At 37.6% G+C, this 17,505-nt stretch overlaps 1 long non-coding RNA gene across 1 annotated transcript in view; it reads right to left on the reverse strand.

Annotated features, from left to right (window-relative positions):
• LOC136148675 (uncharacterized) overlaps positions 1 to 15,235 on the reverse strand; it is an 86,628-nt gene extending 71,393 nt beyond the window's left edge. Inside the window, exon 1 of the long non-coding RNA XR_010659548.1 lies at positions 15,128 to 15,235. This is a non-coding gene — a long non-coding RNA (uncharacterized lncRNA). The remainder of the gene's footprint in view (positions 1 to 15,127) is intronic.
• Between the last annotated feature and the right edge of the window lie 2,270 nt (positions 15,236 to 17,505).

A 17,505-nucleotide genomic window follows, 5' to 3' on the forward strand; every position in this document is an offset into this window, starting at 1 on the left:
GTTGCTGGGAGCAGGGACTACTCTCTACTCTACACGCTGACTTTTCACCGTGGTGGCTTGTTGTGACGCACCAGCTCTAGGGTGCACAGGCTCAGCTGCTCCATGGCATGTGGGGTCCTCCCGTGCCAGGTTTAGAACCTATGTCTCCTGCACTGGCAGGTGGATTCTTCACCACCCTTCCCCATTTCTTAATCATTTAATACTTAACTTTCTCTAGCAGGAAAACTTTGTCCTTTTCCCTGAGCAAACCTGTCTAGTTCTTGTGATATAAGGGCAAAAGCTATATCAAAATTTTGATTTTGAGTGCATAAAAGAGTCCTAAATATTACCTTGACTTTTTAGTAACTTAGGAATCCATAAAAACAGACACAGTTTGTTTTGATTGGGTCCCTTACTATAGCTTTACCTCACAGGTTTCCTCTCTGTTACCTCCCAGTCACCCAGCATGCTGTTAATATGTTCTTGTTAATCGTGAAAAATGAATCACGTTAATGATTATTGACATTAACTGATAGCCCACTGCACTACATCACTCTTTCCCCCTATCTTTGGAACAACCTTGATAGATTTACATTATGGGGTCGATTTTTAAAACTTGAATTGTAAGTTTCAGGGAAATTAATGTTTCATAGTCATCCAAGTAAAAATAAATAAACGAAAAAACCATCAATTAACTCAATCTTTCTGCCTCTGGAATCTTATTCCTTACCAAAAGATACTTATTTATGTTTTTATTTAGATAACTTTTATAAAATGATTGATACTTGGCTTAGTCTGTGCCATGCTTTAGAAAAACAATGGTGAGCAAAAAAGGTCCTAAGCACCTTTAGCGTTAAAAAGAATTTATTACCTTTCCCATTGGTATTTTTATTTCATATGATATCTTAATGTAGAATTCTAACCCAGTATAAAGTAAAATTCTAATCCAGTGGTTGCATTTGTAAGATGCAAAAATTTAACCTCTATATAACAGAACAGAAATGTCTGACACTTTCTGGGTTGCTATTTCTTGGATCTAAATTCAAATCCAAAGATAAATGTTTACTTTGCCATTGTTTAATATCATTCTCACTAAATTTGTTCAATAAGTGACAAAAGTGGATCAACCTCTTGAAATGTAAGAAGCATAATTTTTCCAATATACCAGAGACTCTTCAACTGAAAAATAATCAGGTTCTTATAATCTTTTGAAGAGTTATTTATTATGGTTTATTTCTTTATCTTTTAGCCAATTAGCATATTTATACAACATAAAGCTTTAGTAAAACGTACTAAAAACCTGAATGTTAATCCTGCCTCTGATAATTTCTTTACAAATCAAAAAACTCATGTATTTCTCATAATGTTTAGTGCCTAATGACATAAATGTAGTCATTAGCATAAACCCATTTATTATGAATATTTAATCTAATTATCCTAAAGTAATGAAAATAGCATGTCATCTTGTATGATTTTTCATGTGTTTGGATGCATAAATGAAATCTTACCATAAAGTATTCTCTGGATTTGAAACAAAACAGGGCCTTGTAGGACTCTTCTGGATACACCAACCTATCTGTGTCCTGAGTTACTTATTTGTGGGAAAAAGGCTGAAGCCTCCTAGACCTTCCCTGAGTTCCTAAGGGCACATGCAAAGTTATTGATTAGGGAAGAGAGGAAATGCAGAAACAAGGAGAAGTAGTCAAGAAAGAATAGTGCAGCAATAAAGCTGGATTCACCCAAAGGGATATACCTAACAATATATCTTTGCACTTCTCCGCAGGAGCTAAGGCCACTACTCAAGTGGAGGATGGTTATTATTCACTCAGTAAAGTCCCACACTTAGCAACACCATGGACCAGAACACGCCACACTTCCCTGTCTTTCACTGTCTCTCAGAGTTTGATCAAACTCATGTCCATTGAGTCAATGATGCCATCCAACCATCTCATTCTCTGTCACTCACTTCTCCTCTTGTCCTCAGTCTTTCCCAGCATCAGGGTCTTTTCCAATGAGTCAGCTCTTTGAATCAGGTGGCCAAAGTATTGAAGCCCCAGTATCAGTCCTTCCAATGAATATTCAGGGTTGATTTCCTTTAGCATTCACTGGTTTGATCTCCTTGCAGGTCAAGGGACTCTTAAGAGTCTTTACCAGCCCCGTGGCTCAAAAGCGTCAGTTCTTCAGTGCTCAGCCATCTTTATGATCCAACTCTCACAACCATACATGACTACTGAAAAAATCATAGCTTTGACTCCAAGGACCTTTGTAGGTAAAATTATGTCTCTGCTTTTTAACATGCTGTTTAATTTTGTCATAACATTCCTTCCAAGAAGCAAGTATCATTTAATTTTGTGGCTGCAGTCACTATACACACTAATTTTGGAGCCCAAGAAAATAAAGTTTGTCACTATTTCCACTTTTTTTCCCATCTATTTGCCATGAAGTTATCATGATGCCATATCTTAGTTTTTTGAATGTTGAGTCTTAAGCCAGCCTATTTACTCTCCTCTTTCACCTTCATCAAGAGGCTCTTTAGTTCCTCTTAGCTTTCCATCATTAGATAGTGTCATATGCATATCTAAGATTATTGATATTTTCTCCAGAGACCTTGATTCCAGCTTGTGCTTCATCTAGACCAGCATTTTATATGATGTACTCTGCAGAGAATTTAGATAAGCAGGGTGACAATACTGCCCTGATGAACTCTTTTCTCAATTTTGGACCAGTCCATTGTTCCATGTCTGGATCTAACTGCTCCTTCTGGACCTGCATAAACTTTCTCAGAAGGCAGGTATGGGGGTCTAATATTCCCATCTCTTGAAGAATTTACCATAGTTTGTTGTGATCCACATTGTCAAAGGCTTTAGCATAGTCAATGAAGAAGCAGTAGATGTTTTTCTGTAATTCCTTTGCTTTTTCTATGATCCAAAAAATGTTGGCAATTGCTCTCTGGTTCCTCTGCTGTTTCTGAATCCAGCTTGTATATCTGGAATGTCTTGGTTTACATACTGTTGAAGCCTGGCTTGAAGGATTTTGAGCATTACCTTGCTAGCATCTAAAATGAGTGCAATTATGTGGTAGTTTGAACATTTATTGGCATTGCCCTTGTTTGGGATTGGAATGAAAGTTGACCTTTTCTAGTCCTGTGGCCACTGCTGAGTTTTCCAAATTTGCTGACATATTGAGTACAGAACTTTAACAGCATCATCTTTTAGGAATCAAAATAGCTCAGCTGGAATTCCATCACCTCCACTAGCTTTGCTTGTAGTGAAGCTTCCTAAGGCCCACCCATCTTCACTTCAGGCTATCTAGCTCTAGGTGAGTGATCACACCATAGTGGTTATCTGGGTCATTCTGACCATTTTTTTGTACAGTTCTGTGCATTCTTGCCCTCTTAATCTTTTCTGCTTCTGTTACATCCATACTGCTTCTTTCCTTTATTGTGCTCATCTTTGCATGAGATGTTCCCTTGGTATCTCTAAATTTCTTGAAGAGATCTCTAATCTTTCCCATTCTGTTGTTTTCCTCTGGTTCTTTGCATCATTCACTGAAGAAGGTTTTCTTAACTCTCCTTTCTCTTCTTTGGAACTCTGCATTCAGAAGGGTGTATCCTTCCCTTTCTCCTTTGTCTTTTGCTTCTCTTTTTTTCTAGACTATTTGTAAGGCCTCCTTGGACAACCACTTTGCCTTGTTGAATTTCTTTTTCTTGGGGATGGTTTTGGTCACTGACTCCTCTACAATGTTACAAACCTCTGTCCATAGTTCTCAGGCACTCAGTCTATCAGCTCTAATCCCTTGAATCTATTTGATAGTTCCACTGTATAATCATAAGGGATTTGATTTATTTAGGTCATACCTGAACGGTCTGGTGGTTTTCCCTAGTTTCTTCAATTTAAGTCTGAATTTGGCAATAAGTCACTCATTTCTGAGTCATAGGTCTTATTCTTGGTCTTGTTTTTGCTGACTATATAGAACTTCTCCACCACTGGCTTCAAAGAATATAACCAATCTGATTCCGGTATTGACCATCTGGCAATGTCCATGTTTAAAGGCATCTCCTATGTAGTTTGAAGAGGGTGTTTGCTATGACCAGTGTGTTATCTTGGCAAAACTCTGTTAACTTTTGTCCTGTTTCATTTTGTGCTCCAAGGCCAAACTTCCTGTTACTCCAGGTATCTCTTGACATCCTACTTTTGCATTCCACTCCCCTATGATGAAAAGGACATCGTTTTTGGTGTTAGTTCTAGAAGATCTTGTAGATCTTTATAGAATCTTTCTACTTCCTGTTCTTCAGCATTAGTGTTTGTGGTATTGACTTGGACCACTATGATGTTGAATGATTTGCCTTGGAAACAAACCAAGATCATTCTCTCATTTCTGAGAGTACACCGAAGTACTGCATTTCGGACTCTTGTTGATGATGAGGGTTACTCCATTCCTTCTAACAGATTCTTGGCCAGAGTAGTAGATACAATGGTCATCTGAATTAAATTGTCTATGCCCATTCATTCTAGTTCACTGATTTCTAAAATGTCAGTGTTCTCTCTTGCCGTCTTCTGTTTAACACATTCGAGTTACCTTGATTCGTGGACCTAATATTCCAGGTTCCTGTGCAATATTTTTTTTTACAGCATCAGACTTTACTTGCACCACCAGAGTCATCCACAACTGGGTGTCATTTCCACTTCGACTCGTCTCTTCATGCCTTCTGGAGCTGTTTTTCTGCTCTTTTCCTATAGCATATTGGACACCTGCCTACCTGGGGGTTTCAGCTTTCAGTGTCATATCTTTTGGCCTTTTCATTCTGTTCATGGAATTCTTAAGGCAAGAATGCTGAAGTGGTTTCTCATTCCCTTTTCCAGCGGACCATGTTTTGTCAGAACTCTCCATCATGACCCATCCATCTTGGGTGGCCCTACATGGCATAGGTCATAGCTTCATTGAGTTACACAAGGATGCGATAAATGTGACTACAAAGAGGATGGTAACTTCAGACTAAGTACAAGATTTCAAGAACAGCGCCTTCTTATCTCACGGCCAACCAATCAGAAGAGACACACATCCTGCAGACCTCACCCCAGATTTTGCCTTTCCTACATGAATTTTGCATTTGGGCTTCCCTGGTGGCTCTGCAGTAAAGATCCCCTGCCAATGCAGGAGATGCAAATGTGATCCCTGGGTCAGGAAGATCCCCTGGAGGAGTAAATGGCAACCCACTCCAGTATTCTTATCTGAGAAATTCCCTGGACAGAGGAGCCTGATGGGAGACAGTCCATAGAGTCATAAAGAGTCAGACACTACTAAGCAATTTTTTTTTTTTTTGCATTTGGCAACAGATTTAGAGTCATGGCAATCTCTCTTAACAGAATTATAATATTTGCTGAATCTTAATGATATTTGTTCTCATTTAACCATTGGGAATTTACAGGTGTAACAAATATTGAGGGACAATGCGATCATAAATGTCTGTCTGTTTATGTGTGTGTTTGTGTGTCTGTGTGTGGGGGGAAGAATATCTAAAGTGTGGGTACTTCAGATAATACCATGTGGATATATACAATACGCATGTTAACTTGTGAAAAATGGAATGATTCATGAAGATAAATTATGATATTGCATATTATCTATAACCCCACAAATTATACTTGTTCAGGAGTGTCAATTAAAAAGATGTACATTGTGAAAGCTGTGAATTAAGTTTTACTTGCTGCAAAGTGAGTACTGCAGCCCAGGAAACAGCACCTCAGATAGCTCTGACCCTGCTCCAAAGAAGCAGTGGAGAAGGTCAATATATAAGATTTTATGAAGGGGGAGTTTGGTGCAATCAAGCATTCATTTTACAAAAGGTTTTCTGCTAGTCATAAGGAGGTGATGTCACCATGAAGGGATTCACTGCTTTTCTAAATATGAGGAGAGGCAAGGATTGGAATCATGAAGTCAGTTCCTAAAAATATTTATCTAAAGACCTGTTCCACCAGTTTTACTGGAACACAGAGTACCTCATTCTCCACCCTGAATTCCCTTTAGAGAGTGTTGAAGGTAAGCAGCTGCAACAGCACAGACAGATGGCAAATCCCCTTGCTGTTGTTTTTCAGTTCCTGGCAAATGCAAATACTCTTGGCAAGTGCCAATTTGTTATTGACAGGCAAATGCCAATTTGTAGCTGATAGGAACAAAAGAAGGTTAGAGATTAAAAAAAATAAATTAATATCTCCCACAAACACATGAAAATATAGAAGAACCCAGATTTTTTCCTTCCTGTATAGGGAAGCAAGTTTGGAAAACTCAGCAATGGACACAGGACTGGAAAAGGTCAGTTTTCCTTCCAATCCCACAGAAAGACAATGGCAACGAATATTCAAACTACTGTACAATTGCACTCATGCTAGCAAGATAATACTCAAAATCCTTCAAGCTAGGCTTCAACAGTACCAGAATTTCCAGATGCACAAGTTAGATTTAGAAAAGGCAGAGGAACCAGAGATCAAATTGAAAACACATGCAGGATCACAGGAAAAGTAAGGGAATTCCAGAAAAACATCTACGTCTTCTTCTTTGACTGCACTAAAGCCTTTGACTGTGTGGATCACAACAAACTGTGGAAAATTCTTCAAGAGATGGGGATACCAGACCACCTTACCTGCCTCCTGAGAAACCTACATGCAAGTCAGAAAGCAACAGTTAAAACTGGACATGGAACAGTGAACTGTTTCAAAATTGGGAAAGAAGTATGTAAAGGGTATAAGTTGTCACCTTGTTTATTTAACTTCTCTGCAGAGTACATTATGTGAAATGATCTGGATGAAGCACAAGCTGGAATGAAGATTTCTGGGAGAAATATCAACAATTTCAGATATGCAAATGATACCACCCTATTGGCAGAAGCTACGATGAACCAAAGAGCCTTTTGGTGAAGGTGAAAGAGGAGAGTTGAAAAGACTGGCTTAAAACTCAACATTCAAAAAACTAAGATCATGGCATCATGTCCTCTAACTTCATGAGAGACACATAGATGGGGAAAAATGGAAACAGTGGCAGATTTTTTTTTTCTTGGTCTCTAAAATCATAGGACAGTGACTTTAGCCATGAATTAAAAGACACTTGTTCCTTGTTGAAAAGCTATGACAAACCTAGAAAGCATATTAAAAAGCAGAGACATTACTTTGCCAACAAAGATTCATCTAGTCAAAGCTATGGTTTTTCCAGTAGTCATGTATGGATATGAGAGTTGGAACATAAAGATGGCTGAGCACCAAAGAACTGATGCTTTCAAACTGTGGTGCTAGAGAAAACTACTGAGAGTCCCTTGGATAGCAAGGAGATCAAACCAGTCAATCCTAAAGGAAATCAACCCTGAATACATTGAATACATGAATATATTGGAAGACTGATGCTGAGACTTCAACACTTTGGCCACCTGATTCAAAGAGCTGACTCATTGGAAAAGACCCTGATGCTGGGAAAGATTGAAGGCAGGGGGAGAACGGGGTGACAGAGAATGAGATGGTTTGATGGCATCACTGAACCAATGGCATGAGTTTGAGTAAACTCCAGGAGATAGGGCCTCCCCTGGTGCCTCAATGATAGAGAACCTGCCTGTCAATGCAGGAGACATAAGAAGCGTGAGTTTGATCCGTGGGTCATGAAGATCCCCTGGAGGAAAGCATGGCAACACACTCCAGCATTCTTGCCTAGAGAATCCCATGGACAGAGGCGCCTGAGGGCTACCCCTTATGACCATGGGGTCATAGGAGTTGAATATGACTGAAGTGACTTAGTACTCATGAACTGGGAGATAATAAAGACAGGGAAGCCTATGGTGCTGTAGTCCATGGGGTTGCAAAGAATCAGACAGGGACATGAATTAGTAACTGAACAACAACAACAAAATAGGGAAAATATGGATCTTTCCTACTATATTTATTTTTTCCTGTGTCTATCTTTTATTACTCATATGAAACACTTCACTTAGGCAATTTGGGCAACCAAATATGAAGGAGTCCCCCACAACAACACAAGCGTAAACACTTCTCAAACACTTCTCAGCTCAATGTTCTACAATTCAATTCAGTTCTAACATGCTTCGAATTCCACAGGTTAAAGATTTAGCCTAAAACAATACTGCCTTCATAGCCAACTCCATTTTCTGATGCTAATTGCAAGACCAGTGCTTTTGATGACTGGCTACAAACTAAGGGTCCTAATAAGCCCCTCCAACTCAGAATGCCAATCCCTGGTCCAAGCTGTTATCTGTACTTCTGATCTACTGGTTCTTAATGAGAGGTTACCCCTCCATGATTTCAGTTAATTTGCCAGAACAGCTCACAGAACTCAGAGAACCCCTTTATTTATTTGATTACTAGCTATGATAAAAAGATATAACTCAAAATGAACCAGGTAGAAGAGAAACATAGGACAAAATATGGGGAAAGTGCATGAAGTACCTCTGCCCTCTGCAAGGGTGCCACTCTTTCTGCATCTTCACATATTCACCAACCCAGAATCTCTCTGAACTTAGTCATTTGGGTTTTTACAGAGACTTCACTACACAGACATGGCTAATTAAATCCTTGGCCAGTAGTACTTGATTCAACCTCAAGTACTTCTCCTGTCCCTGGAGGTGGGGTGGGATAGGCTGGGACTTAAGGCTCCAGCCCTGTAATCACTGGTCAGTTCTCCTGGTAACCAGCCCCCCTCCTCAGGTGGGTCCTAAAGTGTAAATTTTACTGATTTATCATAGCCAGATTTTAGTAAACTGCTCTTGTCATTCAGAATACAGATATTTCATATACACATGGTATATATATATAAATGGATACATTTAAAACAATAGAAACTTAAAAAAATTGCAAAGACAGAATATTATTCTTAAATCAATTTATTGGTCTTCTTAACATAATAACATAAGCAGCTCCCAATATGCAGACAGCAGCCTAGCAAATGCCCTAAGGATGTGACAGGTTAGGGTAGCCTTTTACTGGGTTTGAAACCAATCAGGACCCTGTAGGGCTCCTGGGCACAGAAACCTTTCAAATAGTCACTAATCACAGAAGGGAAAGGATACAAAGACAAGGGAGGAACTGTCAAGAAACGATAGTGCACCTTGGGATAGGATCCTGGTTCTCCTCCATGGGATACACATAACAATATCTCTGAGCTCTTTTATACCCAGGTGGCATGGTGATAAAGAATCCACCTGCCAATGGAGGAGATGTGAGTTTGATCCCTGGATCAGGAAGATCCCCTGGAGTAGGAAATCGTTACCCACTCCAGTATTCTTGCCTGGAGAATGGCATGGAAAGAGGAGCCTGGAGGGTTACGGTTCATGGGGATGCAAAGAATCACATATGACTGAACTGCAGCAACAGCAGCAGCATAGAACTAAAACCCCCAACAAATGGAAGATGCTAGCATTCTTCATTCCAGAGAAGACCACAGTATGAAAATGGGGAGAAGCTCATCAGGAGACCACCTGAGACCAGATTAAAGGAGTGCAGGCCTTGCACACACTCTGATTCCAGCACCCTTGTGCTTGAATCATTGTTATAAAACTCACCAGATCCTTCCTGGTGGTAATACACCATTTTCGAGGAGCATGAGCCCTTTGTGTCCCCCTTTGCCTGGCAAAGCAATGAAACTACTCTTTTCTCTATTTTACTCTGTCTCTGAGGTCGGGTTTTGTACCTGTGCACAGAGTTTCCCACATTAGATTGAGAAAAATGTTTTCATTCTAGACAGCAAGTGATTTCATTCTAGACAGCAAGTGATTTCATTCTAGACAGCAAAGACACAGAATCTCCTCTTTAACGGTGTTGGCAAATATCAGTGTGGTTCTCTCTGCTCTGCACTTAACCTCATCAAGAGAGGCCTCACAAATAATAGGCTGTGGGACAGGAGAGCGTCCCCACAGGGTCTTCACACACTCAGTTATATTCCAGCTTATATGAACTGACCAGGGAATTTAACTAACATTTGCAAAATCTTTTTGTATTAAAAGAACCAGGGGGGAAATATTTTCTTAATTACTAATAATAAGTTATCAATTAAGTCTGAAAACAATATGAAAACTTGGAAGCATTAATAGATGTAAGAAACAGGTCAAATTAAACTTATGTCATGAGGAGTCTTTAAAAGAAGAAAGTAAAGATGTGTTTGAGGTTTCCCAATAAATAACATAGTTATATTCTGAGGGTTAAGTGCCACTGTAATTGAATGTTCTGTTCTATTTATTTTAATTAATATTTTTACTTTATTAACAGAAGATCAGATTTAGGTAGCTGATCATGAACACTTTGTTGTTCAGTCCTAAGTCATGCCCAGCTTTTTGTGACCCCAGGGATTGCAGCTTGCCAGGATTTGCTGTCCTTCACTATTCCCTGGAGTTAGCTCAAACTCATGTCCACTGAGTCACTGATGTCATTCAACCAGATCATGGATATACCTGAGTCATTTATGTTTGAGAAACACCAAAAGTTTTAACCTGATGCCTCCTCTAAATATAAAAATTAACCAAGAGATCTTTTTGAAAAACAACTTAATATCTGTCAACTGGGGTTTTAAAACATCAAATATAGAATTTAACTCATATTCATTTCTTGATTTTTATCAATCTTACTAATAAATGATATGACCATATTTTCTTAACAGAACACAACTCAAAGGCTACTTTCATCTGTCCATTTTTCCTTCGTTTCTGTTTTCCTTCCTCTCGCCTTCCCTTCCTTTGCTTTCTCCCTCCCATCTTCCTTCCTTTCTTCCTTCTTCAAGATTTTAATACATCTATGGATAAGTTAAGAGGTGACATGAATATTATAGTATGTGAACATGGTATGATCAAGCATCTATTTAATTATTTTTAAATTGCAGGTTTATTTATAGATATTTAATTATTTTCTCTATTATGTATTCTAATGTATATCTAATGTTTATTTCATTGCATTTTTGAGAATATAAATAAATACAAGAGATTTTTGTATCAATTGTGCTGATACATCTGTATCCAGGTAAGTTTGCTTAATTAACTTGCAAGGCATTATCGTTTATTTTTAGATTTCTTTAAATTTCTCCTTAATTACATAATCTTTTTCTTTAATAGATGTAGGGCAATTCATATTGCATATTCCTTATTGTGTAATTTTTCATGGTTTATTTTTCAAGATATATGTTCACTTCTTCCTAGCTGCTGCATATATTGGCATAAAAATCATCATAGTTTCCTCATCTTATTTCTTTAAAGTCTATAGAATCACTAGTGACTTCCCTGATTTCATTCCAGATACCATTTGCTTATTTAAATATCTCTATTAAAAATATGCCTTGTATCATATTCCTATATTATTAATCAACCATGTAAAAGAAGGACATTCTGACACATTCTACACCATGGGTGAAATATTGAAGGCATTATGCTAAGTGAAATAAGCCAGTTAATAAAGGCAAATATAATAGGATTATACATGTCTTTGAATCCTACCTCTGCCATGTTCCAGTTCAAGGATTCTTTGTGACCCCATGGACTATACAGTCCATGGAATTCTCCAGGCCAGAATACTGCAGTGGGTAGCCTTTCCCTTCTCCAGGGGATCTTCTGAATCCAGGGATTGAACCCAGGTCTCCCGCATTGTAGGTGGAGCTGCAATGTTCTTAGTTCTTTATGAACTAAGCTATCAGGGAAGCCCCAGTCCAAGGATATTGAGTAATTATTAAATATAAATAAAACCCATGGCTTTAATTTCCTCTTCTATGAAATAAGTGCTGGTTAGTTACAGTGATAATGTTTTTTGAGCCTCTAATAGAGTGTTAGGTCATATGCATACATAGTAAATAATAGTTCAACTAGTAGCAATGACAACATTACCTATGTAAAATTTGTAAAGAACTATGATTAAATAGTATGATTAGGAAATAAACAAGATTTAACTAATATTTATTCAAAGTAAATTTAGTTCAATAGCTTAATTAGCTCATAGTTAAACTGAAAATGAAATATATAAGCTTTATGTGCAGTCACTGTCTTTCATTTGATATGTAACTCACTGTATATATTAACTTCATGGTATTCCAATGCTACTGAATTAATACTGAAAACCAGACCAGTAAAGTAATTCTCTTCATGGATCACCAGAGAACAAAGGAATATAACTGCTATCACAGAAACTGTAATTGGTTTTAGGGAAGCACAAGGGCTTAGAAGTCAAGCATTGTTATAAATCCCAGCTGTGGACAATAATTTCATGTGCAACATTGGAAACTTTATTTATTTTATCTTAGCTTCCTCTCTCCTTTTGAGAAGTGAGGAAATCCTAGCAACCATATCATGAGTTGCTGTGAGATAAAGTGTGGACGGTAATCCACCAGGCTCCTCTGTTCATGGAATTCTCCAGGCAAGAATACTGGAGTAGGTAACCATTCCCTTCCTCCAGAGGATCGTCCCAATTCAGGGATAGAACTTGGGTCTCCTGTACTGCAGGCAGATTCTTTACTCTCTGAACCTACATAGAAGCTCAAGATAAAATATGCATACCACAAACATTAGGTAAGCCCCTGATCATCGTTGTCATTTTTATATTACCATCATCATCCACATTAGTTTTGAACAATGAAATATTTCCTACCATATTAGTCAGTAAACAAAAATGTCACAGTCATCAATGAATGCAGCCCTCCACTGTGAGCTGATCTGCCTTAAGGGCACTCAGGAAGGAGAAGAATTCCTACAATCTAGCAGCCATCAGACTGCAGACATTCCTTAAGGTGAGCCCCAAGGGAATTCAGGATGTGAAAAACACAGGGTACTGGCTCTGGGTAACTGAGATTCATATGAAAGAAATGACTTCAGTGAGTTGACTATTGCATCTTCCCATACATAGAAAAGCACTGAATTCCTCAACTTGGGATATCTGGTTTTCTTTAATTAACAATAATTTTTTGATGTTCAGATTATGTGTTGCACAACTTCTATATAACATGGATCCTTCTGTCACCTCCTCACATGAGTTCTCTCAGGGTTACTTGAGATGCTGCCTCTCAGCCTTAAGTCCTAAACATTTCCACCAAGTAAAATATAACTCTTAACCTTTAGGTTGCATACAGTTTTTTTGTTTTTGTTTTTAAGTTGACAGTGTCATTAACAATATTCAAGCATGGATTTGTGACTATTTTCAGATTAATGTAAAAACAAAAACAAAATTGGCAAGGTATGATTTTGAAATATATCTTTTTTAAAAAATATGAGTTTCAGGATTAACACAATCTAATTTATATATAAAATGCATTGGATCATTTAACTGAAATAGCTGAGGGAAAAATAGTTTAGATAAAGTCCCAAGACTGTTTAAAAACTAATTTTTTCCATTCTCAACAGAATGTGTTGATAAACAATGGGTACATTATGATATTCATTTGGTTGTAAGCAATCATTGCATTAATAAGGTTTTACTGGTTTAATTAACTTTTTATTTTAGCAAACCTGCAAGTACACTTGGGGACTCAAGTCCCCAAGCAAATATTACAGATCATTAAATTTTCATTTCTTTACATTTCTTCCAACCGCTTTAAACAATTATGAATTGAACCTTGTAGATTTTTTAGGGCCATGAATCTTTAAAATCCATACAGATTATTTCCTCATCTCTGTGTTAGCATACATTTTATTTTGATTTCAGAAATTGCTTATTCTGAATGTATTTAGATGCTCTCAATCATTGAAAACATTGGGAACAAAATCAATTTCTGGGACAATAGTATCCTCTTGAATACAAATAGAAATTAAGCTTAATTGAGTGCCTACTGCATGCCCTATCAATGTGCTACATGTTGGAGATTTATACTTTTATACTTTGTACTCAACATTAGTGTTTTCAATTGGTTTTGAACTGAGTTTCAAATAAGTGAATAAATATGGTAACTTAGCATGCAACTTTTGCATTGCTTAGTTTGAAATTTCGACATAGTATTGAATAAAGTTTTTCTTCTGTTTTGACCACTAGCTCATTTCAATCATATATATTTTAATATAAATAGTATAACAGAATTAGTTTAGAAACTCAAAGCATAGTATATGGTTAGTAAGGTAAACGGGCCTTTTAACAGTAAAAAGTCACTGCTGGCAACTCTGCTCTGTTTTATCAAGAAATAAATGCTCTTGTTTTATCAAGAAAAATAAAATCAAATATGTGGACACTATGACTGCTTCTGTGCTTATTTTGAGCTTTAGACATTTACTCCAAACCTTAGTCAAATAATGATTTCTTGAGCTTCTTTTTTGAGGATGCTGAATGGATCCTTCTATTATTAAGTACCTACATCAGGTTCTTTGACCTTGGTTAACTTCTGTGTTTCTCTTTCTGTCTAATCCAAGCCCCCTAGGGCTCACTCTCCTTCCTTTCCCCTTTATTACTGTTACTTTCAACTCTGTATCAACTCATGCTCTTCCAACCAGGACCAACTGTGATATAGGAATCTTTCTTGTAGCCCTTTTTGATTTCTTCTGCCAATGAACAAATGTAACTTGAATGTCATTTATCTGCCCTCCCAGTGATATCATGATCATATCTCTCTTCCTTTTCCAAATTAAATTAAAATCACAGGGAATAATTAAATTTCATATAGATAAGAGGTTTAATATTACATCCTTCAGATCACATTCTGCTCTAAATATTTTAAACAAGTGTCGGGGGAGTGTGTAATTTCCTTGGTTCTGTCTCATCACAACAAAAAATTGAAGCGATGGACCAGCATTGCAGCCCTTGGACAGACCAATGTTACAGCTCCATGTTACAACTCAGTTTTATTTAGAAAATAAAGGAAAATACATCCTTGAGGGGTGAGGGGATGCTGACCCAAAAGACTTGAAGAGAAGAGAGAGAGGGAGAGACCCCCAACCCTTTGGCTCCTCTTTTTATATGTTTTTTTCTCCTCCCCCTAGGCCTGCCCTGTGTAAATTGGGCTAGCCAGGAGAGCTGTTTGTCTTACCTGAGGCCCTCACTCCAGTCCTCGGACCTTCCTTTGTTCTATTTTCGCGGATTTTCCCCTTCCTTGTCTTTTATCCACCGCCATTCTGGACTCCTTTTTCCTATTCTAACTACCTAACACAAGCAAGCAAAACATGAAAAACTACAGCAAAGTCCATCAAAATCTAAAGACTTACATAGTTCACAGAGGTCTTTCCTCGGGACTTCTAGTTCCAATTTTGCAACAGCCTGGATTCCTGCCATTCTCCTGGGCCAGTGTTCACTTTGCTCTGTGCGGCCACACTGTGCCATATGGAGAGCTGCTCAAGTATTTCTTGCCCTGAGATTTCACCATGGCAACCAGCCTAAGTCGAGTTAGGACCCTTGTCCTTAATATTAAACTACGAATCAAGAGGCCTTACTTTTACCTCTTGAAACCCAAACAGCTAATTCTACTGCTTATCCTAGGCAATGGGTTTAATGTTGGAAATCCTACATTATGAAATCTCTTTGTAAATATAGGTATTCTTCATTTCTATAATAACTCTGTATGAGAAGTTGTCTTATAGACTTTTTGGAGAAGGAAGGGAAGGGGATGGTACATGTTTATTATTTAGTAAAATATTCTGTTGTATAAAATATAGACCAGTTTTAAATACAATAAAAAGAAATACAATATTTTTAAAAATGGAACTTATTCCTAAACAGGAAAAAAGCATCTTCAAATATAGAAATAATAGTTTGAAGTGTATCATTATTGAAATAAAGAAAGTTTAGTGTTTCAGTGAATAGGATTTGATGTTGAGAAAACATATATTTTAGCTGCTGTTTTACTATATCATCAAATCAAGGTGACTAAACCTCTTTTGTACTTTGTTCCCTAATCCATAAAATTGACATTACTTAATTTATCAAGATAACACATTGGTCATAACAAACCCTCTTCCAAAACACAAGAGAAAACTCTACACATGGACATCACCATATAGTCAATATGGAAATCAGATTGATTACATACTTTGCAGCTGATGATGATGAGGTCTATATAGTCAGCAAAAACAAGACCTGGAGCTGCCTGGGGTTCAGATCGTGAACTGTTTATTGCAAAATTCAGATTTAAATTGAAGAAACTAGGGAAAACCACTAGACCATGCAGATGTAATGTAAATCAAATCCCTTATGATTACACACTGGAGGTGACAAATAGATTGAAGGGATTAGATCTGGTAGACAGAGTGCCTGAAGAACTATGGATGGAGGTTCGTAACATCATACAGGAAGTGGTGACCAAAATCATCCCTGAGAAAGAGAAATGCAAGAAGGCAAAGTAGTTGTCTGAGGAGGCCTTATAAATAGCTGAGAAGAGAAAAGAAGTGAAAGGCAGAGGAGAAAGAGAAAGATGTACCCAACTGAATGAAAAGTTCCAGAGAATAACAAGGAGTTGTAAGAAAGCCTTTTTAAATGAACAGTGTAAAGAAATAGAGGAAAACAATAGAATTGAAAAGATTAGTGATCTCTTTTGAGAAAATTAGAGATACCAATGGAATATTTCATGCAAAAACAGGCACAATAAAGGACAGAAATGGCAAGAACCTAACAGAAGCAGAAGAGATTAAGAAGAGGTGGCAAGAATGCACAGAACCATACAAAATAGGTCTTAATGACCCGGATAACCATGATGATGTGATCACTCACCTAAAGTCAGACATCCTGGAGTATGAAGTCAAGGCAGACATACAAAGCATTACTATGAACAAAACTAGTGGAGATGATGGAATTCCAGCTGAGCTATTTCAAATTCTAAAAGATGATGCTGCACTCAATATGCCAGCAAATTTGGAAATCTCAGCAGTGGCCACAGGACTGGAGAAAATCAGATTTCATTCCAATCCCAAAGAAAGGCAATGCCAAAGAATGTTCAAACTATTGCATAATTGCACTCAGTTAACATGCTAGCAAGGTATTGCTCAAAATCCTTTAAGCTAGGCTTCAGCAGTATGTAAACTGAAAACCTTCAGAGGTACAAACTGGATTTTAAAAAGGCAGAGGAACCAGAGAGCAAATTGCCAACATTTTTTGGATTGTAGAAAAAGTAAGAGAATTCCAGAAAAAACATCTACTTATTCATTGACTATGCAAAAGCCTTTGATGGAATGGATCACAACAAACTGTGAAAAAGTTTTAAAGAGATGGGAATATCAGACTACCTTACCTGCCTCCTGAGACACCTGTATGCAGGTCCAGAAGAAAAAGTTAGAACCAGACATAGAACAACAGAGTGGTTCAAAATTGCAAAAGGAGTATGTCAAGGCTGTATACTATCACCTCCTTATTTAGCTTATATGCAGAGTACATCATATCCCATGATTTTTGGTGTCAGCTATGGGTTCATGATCTCTGAAGGAAAGAATTCACTGCAGGACAAAAGGAATGCAGTTGCTAAGGTCTTTATAGCAGTGTAACAGACTTGTTTAAAGTCAGAAAATAACAGAGACAGCTTATGGCACAGAAACCAGAAGGAGGCAGAAAGGGACTCACCTAGGACTTTAAGACATCTCATTATATACCTTTTGCC

The sequence above is a fragment of the Muntiacus reevesi genome, chromosome 17 (assembly GCF_963930625.1).
Source record: "Muntiacus reevesi chromosome 17, mMunRee1.1, whole genome shotgun sequence".
In the NCBI taxonomy this organism is placed as follows: domain Eukaryota; kingdom Metazoa; phylum Chordata; class Mammalia; order Artiodactyla; family Cervidae; genus Muntiacus; species Muntiacus reevesi.